This window comes from Xyrauchen texanus, chromosome 18 (assembly GCF_025860055.1).
Source record: "Xyrauchen texanus isolate HMW12.3.18 chromosome 18, RBS_HiC_50CHRs, whole genome shotgun sequence".
In the NCBI taxonomy this organism is placed as follows: domain Eukaryota; kingdom Metazoa; phylum Chordata; class Actinopteri; order Cypriniformes; family Catostomidae; genus Xyrauchen; species Xyrauchen texanus.
This window is the reverse complement of record NC_068293.1, coordinates 33,790,975-33,799,951: the sequence shown is the minus strand read 5'-3', so window position 1 is coordinate 33,799,951 and position 8,977 is coordinate 33,790,975. Positions and strand designations below refer to the sequence as shown.

The 8,977-nt window shown below is 37.4% G+C and overlaps 1 pseudogene; it reads left to right on the top strand.

Annotated features, from left to right (window-relative positions):
• On the top strand, nucleotides 1-8,690 carry LOC127658827 (HSPB1-associated protein 1 homolog; annotated as a pseudogene).
• Nucleotides 8,691-8,977: the final 287 nt, after the last annotated feature.

The following is an 8,977-nucleotide window of genomic DNA, read 5'->3' as shown; positions in this document are numbered from 1 at the left end:
ATGAATTGGGTAATTTAAATACTGCTGAGGGCTTGATTACATCTCATGTTCAGTCCCATGAAAATGGTAATGGCAGCATTATCTACCTTCCTGAGCACCATCCTGTTTGTTATATTGAAAAGAAATTACATCAAAATGTAATAAAATTTTTGTTTGTTTGTTTTGCTTTTTATTAACAAACATCATAACTGCAGGATGTGGTATGATCAGACTTTGGCTTTCCCGGCCGTGATGGATGAGATGGCATGCTTTGGATTGGCACACATGGTGCAAACACTCCGTGCCACCTTGATTCATATGGCTCCAGATCCAAGGCAGGTTAGGACCATGGTCATAAGTTCAAATGCCCCAGATGTTTTACATTTGTTGCAATTTCCTCTGCTGTTTTTTTTTTTTAATGTTATCTAATGTTTAATGTACACTATCAGTCAAACGTTTGAACACACCTTCTCGAATATAGTAGTAATAATAGTAACCTCATCAAAACTATGAAACAACAATAAATGAGAGCATGGTAGTTATGTACTGAATAAAACATTGTTAAACTAATCAAACTTCATATTTAAAAAAAGGCTATGAATGGCTATTTAATATTTTATCTTCTTAGCCTCGCTTTGCCTAGAATACGCTTCTGCAGACTTTGAGCATTATCTCCTATTTCATGAGGAGCCACCTGAGATGCTTTTTAAGCAGTATTGAAGGAGTTCACTTGTTGGCTGCTTTTCCTTTACTGTCCACTCCAAATTGTCAAAGGAAAAGTATTTTGGGTTTTTGTAAAGAAATTAATATGTAGGCATTATTTATGTTCATCTACAAAATCAATTTCATGCACTTCACGGGATAGTTCACCCAAAAATGAATTACATTTATCCTCATGTCATCCCAGATGTAAATGACTTTCTTTCTTCATCAGAACACAAACAAAGATTTTTAGAAGGATATCTCAGCTCTGTAGGTCCATACAATGTAAGTGAATGGTGATCAGAACTTTGTAGCTCCAAAGATCATGTTAAGGAAACATAAAAGCAATCCATAGACCCAAAATTATGCATCATAAAAATTAAAAAATGCCCCTGAAAATCAATTCCAGATAGCAAACATCACCCTTTAATAATAATAAAAAAGTGAATTACTAAAAACCCATAGCTGCAATACCATTTCTGGTATGACACCATCAGATTTTAGCATTTTACATGCAACTAGTTTTAATTACCAGCTGTCAAAGACCCCTGAACAAGTCAAATAAACCCCAAGCAGAACTGCCAGTTTGGCTTGATCTATGAATAAGGTTTAGAGCAGTGCTTCTCAACTGGTGGGTCAACTGTTGGGTCAGGTCTATTCAGACTGGGTTTGCGGACACCAGGGAAAGAACATGCCATTGTTCTCCCATTGAAAATTTTCGGCGGCCGCCTAAGTGAAATTTCAGCGGATTTATACAGGCAAAAGGCTTGTTTTCTGCACGTGTAATGGAACACCTCGCGCCAATGATCTGCTCTCTGATCTACTGTATCTCTTCAATGTCCATTTGAATTCTAGTGAGAATTATTCTAGTTTAAAACACTATGGAGGAAGTCAAACCTCACAAACAGGCAGCCCTGACATTATACACAGTGAGGTGGAACATAGCAACACTGTGCTATGCGCCAAAATAAAGTTGTTTAAAAGTATCATTACCCTTACAAACGTGTTTCACGATTTTACAGTAGTAACAGTAAATGTGATATTTTGACAAATGTTATAGTTTCATATTAAACACTCTATTAGGTAGAATATATAAGCTATTATTATTAGTAGTAGTAGTAGTAGTAGTAGAAAGACTAACCTAGCCATGGTAATGAGGGGCCATCATGGTCTTATGCCTGTACTTATAGTCATTATACTGTAAATATAAGGCCAATTACATAAAGGACTTTACAATCTGGACCTCCAAGACATGTGGACAAATTATGTATCATGTTCTCCTCTATTGTAATATATGTTCTTTTAGAATTATGTTTGATTTTAGGAAATAAACTGGATAATAAATATATTGGGCTTATATAAATAAATATGCTCATCATCTTTTAAAAAGGAGGAGGATAACTTATTTTTGTTGTTGACATAAACAAAAAAAATAATAATGTCACTTGATTAATGCATTTATACTTGAAAACCATGAACAAAACTATGCAAGATAAAAGAAAATTCTATCCAGGATACATTCAATAGAGGTTATGTTTTTTATATGGTGGGTCGCCACTTGATGTCCAGTGTAAAATCTGGGTCCTGAATCAAAACCACTTGAGAACCACTGGTTTAGAGGAAGGACATATGCTTCCTTCAAATATTAACAAGAGATCCATCTCGCCTTATGTTAGAGCTCCTGATCCATTCCTGAGCTATTTAAAGAAAGTCATTTTTCCTCTGCATTAGAGATTGACAACGCAGTCATGTGAGCAATTATTGAGACTTGCTCCAATGTGAGAAGCTGAACTGACAATTTCATATCTTTCGGTGGAGCTTGTCTTGTCCCTGTAATTGCTAACTGATACTTCTGTTTTTTGAGATGACCTAGTCACAGTTCACTATTGTATAATATATGACGATTAAAGCTGGCCTTAATATGAAAATTGTGTGATCGCTAGTTCCAGTCAGAAGCATCATATACAATCAGGTGGATCTTAAAGGATCCAAAAATATCATTAACAATACCCCTCATCATTTACTCACCCTCATGTATTCCCAGATGTGTTTGACTTTCTTCTGTTGAACACAAATTTATTTTTTTTTCTCCCCTTTTTCTCCTCGTGGTGGCACAGCAGCCTCCACGTCTGAGACCGTCAACCCACGCATCTTATCACGTGGCTTGTTGAGCGCGTTACTGTGGAGATATAGCACATGTGGAGGCTTCACCCCATCCACCGCAGCATCCACGCACAACTCACCACACGACCCACCAAGAGCAACCACATTATAGCGACCACGAGGAGGTTACCCTGTGTGACTACCCTTTCTAGCAACTGGGCCAATTTGGTTGCTTAGGAGACCCAGCTGGAGTCACTCAGCACGCCCTGGGATTCTAACTAGCGAACTCCAAGGGTGGTAGCCAGCACCTTTAACACTGAGCATATACATCTGGGATGGAATGAGGGTGAGTTAATGATGAGAAAATGCTCATATTTGGGTGAACTATTCCTTTAATAATGTTTTGTGGCATTCTGTCACTAGGAAATGATGTCATCTCTTACCCCCTGATGACACACCCTGCCTCTACCCAAAAACGTATACCAAACGAGGAGTCTAGCGTGATCAGTCAGGTCAATGTAGTCCAGACTGACCTGAAGAAGTTTCCAGCTTTTGGAAGTGCTCAAGTCCACAGTCACTCTGAAGCCTGCTCAGGTATATTATGTCATCCTCCATGCTAAATGAGAATAGTTGGTCGCTGCTGAGTTGTTTTGCATTGATTCCCAATACTATGGTAACAGGAACTTCTCTGATTTTCTGATCTGGTAGATCTCCTTCTAGGATTGTAGGTAGATTAGTTCTTCACTGGGAATTTGGCTGTTAAAGGAATGTTCCAGGTTCAATACAAGTTAAGTTCAGCATAATGTTGATTAACGCAACAAAACAAAAAAACTTGGCCCAACTTTTATTTAAAAAAAACAAGCAAAAATTGTACTTACAGTAAGGCAAGTACAACAGAAGTGAATGGGGCCAATTCATAAATGTTAAAATACACAGTTTCAAAAGTATAGCAATAAGACCTAAACATTATACTTTGTGTTAACATGATTAAAGTGTGTCAACATAAAGGATTTTGATATCAGTAGAGTAATCCGCATTATGGCATTTAACAGATTACAGGATTTTCTGGCATTATGTCATTATAACTATAAAGTGAAGTTATATGGAGCTGAAATCAAAATGACTTATGGCTTCTTTAGAAGCATACACTATATCATCGCTTAACAACCTCTGAACACCTGGTAGATCCGTCTTGAAAAGTTTATAAAGTAGGCTACAGTTAAAATAATTTTCTCTGTGAAGAAAATTAATTGGATTTCTACTTCATGTACACTACCTTTACTCTCTTCTTTAAATGTCTTTAGTGGTGTTCGATAAGCCAAAACTCACTTTTATGCTCATATTTAGGGTTAGGGCTTATCTAGGGAAAAAATGGCATAACTTTGCAATGCCCTAGCAACTGCATAGCAGCATGCTAAGAACCACAATGCTAAATCCTAGCAAACACCCAAGCATCATGGTGGTGAGTTTTTCATGGGGGAGCACCACTCAAGAATCTTTTTCACTTGTTTTCTTTTTCCAAGTGAAGGAGGGCTAGTTGTTTGAATCTCAGATTTTACAAAGGAAATCCAATTTATAATTGCACACTTACTTTGAGCTTTGTGCATAAATTATCCTGGAGTGATGTCATTGAGCATATTTTTCTGAAGCATTTACCGTTATTCCCGAAGTGTCTTTCTGGGTGCTATCTCACAACAATAGTTCTCTATTTGTTCAGTGTAATCGAGGTGTAGATAAATCAGACAACAGTCATGTGTGTTTGTGTTTTGTAGCACACACCCCTCCACCCCACTCCTTCAGATTCCAGCAGCGTGTGTGAAACCTCTCTGCTCGAGCTCTTTGAGAGGCGAGATGGTGGCAAGGCAATTAGCGGCGGTCCAACACAGCAAGCGTACTCTCTGGGAGCACTCACAACTTTTCACAGCATACTAATGAAGACAAGAGACACAAACTTCCATTCTCTGAGAGAGCTAACACTGCTTCATTGCTTCTCACTGCAAATGCATAAAACACAATTCCCCAAAAGAACTTTCGTATTTATACTGTACCATGTAAAGGGATAGTTCTCCCAAAAATGATAATTCTGTTATCATTGAAAATTCATATGGCTTTTGAACAACATGAGGGTGATTTTTATTTTGGGGGGAAATAAACTTTATGGTTTTTGTATGTTTGTGTTGAAATACTTTTTTTTAAATACCTTCTCCAAATCTAATTTACATTTTAGATTTAGAAACCTTTCCTCTAAAAATACATACTTCAACTTTGAATAAAGAAGGGCAGAAAAAGTATAGTGTTAAAGTTGTTCATACGTTAAGGTTATAGGTTTTAGTTCTGTCACTGTGTAAATGAAATGCTGGATCAGTGCAGCTTTGTCATGACACATATGACTTATGAGTCTCATTTCAGTGGGTTCCACTTACACACAAGAATCAACTCGTAGCCAATGTGCAGTTTACAGGCATGTATTAGAACTGTTTAAAAAAAAATTTCTGTGTTCAATTCAAGTCAAACTCAATCCACATTTGTGGCATGGGTAATGTTAATTACCACCAAAAAAATGGACTCATCCCTACTTTTCTTTAAAATGAAAAAGCAAACATTTACATCAAAGTGAGGCGTTTACAATGGAAGTGAATGGGGCAAATGTTGGAGGGTTTAAAGGGAGAAATGTGAAGTTTATTCTTTTATAAAAGCACTTAAATTATTCTGTTAAAACGTGTGTATTATTTGAGCAATAAAGTTGTTTAAATTGACATCTACACTCCTCGTCTTAGGTTTTTAGCATTTACAGCGTTATGTCGTCATGGCAACAAAGTTGAAAAATTGGATATAAGTTCACACAGAAAAGGCTAGGAAGCTATTTAATCACACTAAAATCATGTCAACATACATATTGTTTATGTTTTGTGGCTACAATTTTGAAACAGTGAGTATTTTAAGATTTACGGATTGGCCATTCACTTCCATAGAAAGTGACTCTCTGTAACCCAGATTTTTGCGTCTTTTTTTTATTTTATTTTTTTTAAAATGAGGGATAAGTTGAAATTAATTTTAAATTAATCAACATTATGCTAAAAATGCTGACAATTGAGCTTAACTTGTATTGAACTGGGTATATTCCTTTAAACAGCTTGTAAGAAAGAAGGCCAATCACAATTCAGTGTGCAAGTATTTAGTCACTGTTTGTTACATTTTGAATGCTGATCATTCTATCAATGTCAGTAGGATCTTACATTTGATATAGTGTAAAAGCCTAAAATAGATAGCACACTTACTGAAAGTAAGATGAAAAAGAAATGTTTCTTTTCCAAGATCACATTTGATTCATGAACAAACTGACATGGCCTTTGTTTTGATGGATCTGTTCTTGACATTTCACTCAGTGTTTGTTTCACTCTTTTGTTATTAACATTGAGAGCTTAGATTAAAACACCGTATGTGAAAATCAATAGATCTCATTTAGCCTTATAAATATTGCCAGGATATATATAGATTTTTTCGTGACCCAAATAATGTGAAATGGCACGGAACAAAGCTGCCACCTGGTGGTAAATATAATTTTAACATACACTCTCAAATTGTTTTTATTGTGCAGAGAGCATCACTATCTGCACTTAATTGCAGTTTCACTTAGGAGAGTTCTTTTATTTATTTTTTTGCTGCAGAATTCTGAGTGTTTATGTTCTTTGAGGATCTTCTGAGTTTTAAGTGACTAATTTTGCTACCTGTCATCAGGTTCCGTTTGTCCCCAGACACTGGTAGCACTATATGTATAGTCTATGGACCCTGTAACCATCAGTGTTAACTCCTGGATTGAGATGGCAAGACACATCTCTGTTTTGTTTATGTGTTTGCAAGGCTGCACTGTATTGATACATTTCTCAATCATTCTGGTTAGTTTGTTCTAAAAAAAACTTGTGCTATTAATTCAGCCCAAACCTATTTATGTTTTAGTAAAAAGTGTACTTTTTAAGAAACGTAAGATTAAAGTTTGAAAAATGTCCCATTGACTTACATTGACAGAATACTCAGTGTAAAATTATGGCATCGTAATATCTGAACACTGCACATCATTATCCCTCTCCCTTTATCCATCTAGAATTTATACTGTATTAACTGATTTCACATGAAACTTTAATACTATACTTTTGTCTCCTTGCAAACACTGGTATTTCCTTCAGGAAATGTAAACCTAGTTTCTGCTGTGATATTATTGCTTCCTCTCAGTGCATCAGATGAAGTATCATTGTGATGTGTGTTTTCAAGATGACAGAAGAGATGCTAAATTCACCAGACGCTGTTTCCACTAGTCATATAAACGCATCTTGCATATTTACGCGGCTATCCAGTATGCTCAGTGTATCATATAAGCTATCATAGTTGAGAAAAGAGATGCTAAAGTCTCCAAGCTCTCTTTCCACCAGGCCTAAAAATGCATAATCACATATCCATCTCATATGCCTAAACCACAGTTCTCCCATGATGCATTGCAAACCCAATTGCTGGGTTGCTCAAATCTGTATTTTGATTTTGACTTCAATCACATTCTCAGGTAGATATTACATATGCAACCAAGTGATGTGGCTCAATCTTTCATGCTGAGTGTTTTCCCCTTAGAAATGTTCTACAACTTTTATTTAGATATTAAAAGTTTGACATGCTCCTAGTATGAGCAGCTTTAATTTTGTATTTCCCATTTTGCCATAGGATATGGACGATGAGGCCAGAGTAGGAGAAGCTCTTACTAAACCATTGTGTGTGCCCTGAAAAGCGCATATGGCTTAGACAAATACGAACATTGGCTCAATCCTACTGAGGTACTCATTTTCAATTTTGCACATATGGGCACATTGCATAAGGCATAGTAGCATAACTGCACAATACAACGTGTCATCCTAATTGTTGTGTATTTTAGGATGGAGTCTCTTCTCATGATGAAAACTTGCACTATTTGAACTTGGCTGTTAAGGCCTGGATGGATAAGTAGAAAGACAATACTGAAGGCTTGTCCATGCTTTCAGAACAACCTAGGGCAGAGTCTGGAAAACGTGCCTCCAGTGGACAGTTAAAGTCTTCTGTATCTGACCGGTCCCCTTCCTTTGTGGTTACCTTTGGCCCTCATCTAAATTGCAACCAAGATTTAATACTCATTGTGATAGGGGTGTGGTCATGTGTCTGTCAGTGGTGTGGCTCCTCAAGCTGGTTGACAAGATCTCGAAAAGCCGTTTCTCATTACAGTTATAGCAGAGACACCTTAAAACAGCTGAACACGCCAGAAGAGAGAACGAGTGTGCAGCATTACCAACTGTTGATTGTGTGTTGAAGCTATTTGAGTGTTTGTGAAGGAAATTTTAAATTTTTAAGAGTGAATTACTGAATTGAGTAAAAAAAGCTGAAAAGAGGGCATCTGCTGCACAGAAAGGCCAGAGAAATAAAATCCCTACCAAAAATGTGTCACTGCTCCCTGTCTCTTCCTTTTCCATACCCAAACCTGGAGATCTGTTACACTGGTCCTGAAACCCAGGAATCGAGGAGACATGTCGTCATGGAGTCCTCACCACTGGGTGAGGTGGTCAAAATCCTTGTCGGCATCCAGTAGACCCAACATCAGGCCCTCGTCAAGCTGCAGCTGGAGCAGGAGCAGCATTTTCAATTCCTGCTCCAGGCCCAAGTGGAGGACTGACAGGCATTCTGGATCCTGGTCAGACACAAGGTTTTTTTTGCTGCAGTACAACCTTGTCAAAATGGGGCTGGCCGACGATACCGAAGTGTACCTTGATCTCTTCGAGAAGACAGCTAAGGTGTGGGAATGGCCGCCTTACCAGTGGGTGGCCCGAGTGTTGCCACTACTTTCTGGGGAAGTGCAGCTTGCGGCCCAACAGCTCTCTTGCTGCCAGACTTGAAGAGAGCCAATGCTGCAACCGGTTGGCCGGAGCCAACTGGGAAAGCACAGCTGGGAAAACACGGCCGCCTGTTCGCACTCGTGTCAGTAATGTTAGATGAGTTAATTAAGAACACTATTATTACAGGATCATAATAAAAATGACATATAATGATGTACAAATGAGAGATTTATAATGTGCAAATGGCATTACCATTCATTTTAGACAAAGATAGTGTATATTATTTACATGTTTATATATAAAGTTTATCACATTCTAAAAAAGTATTTATAAATATATAGTACAAT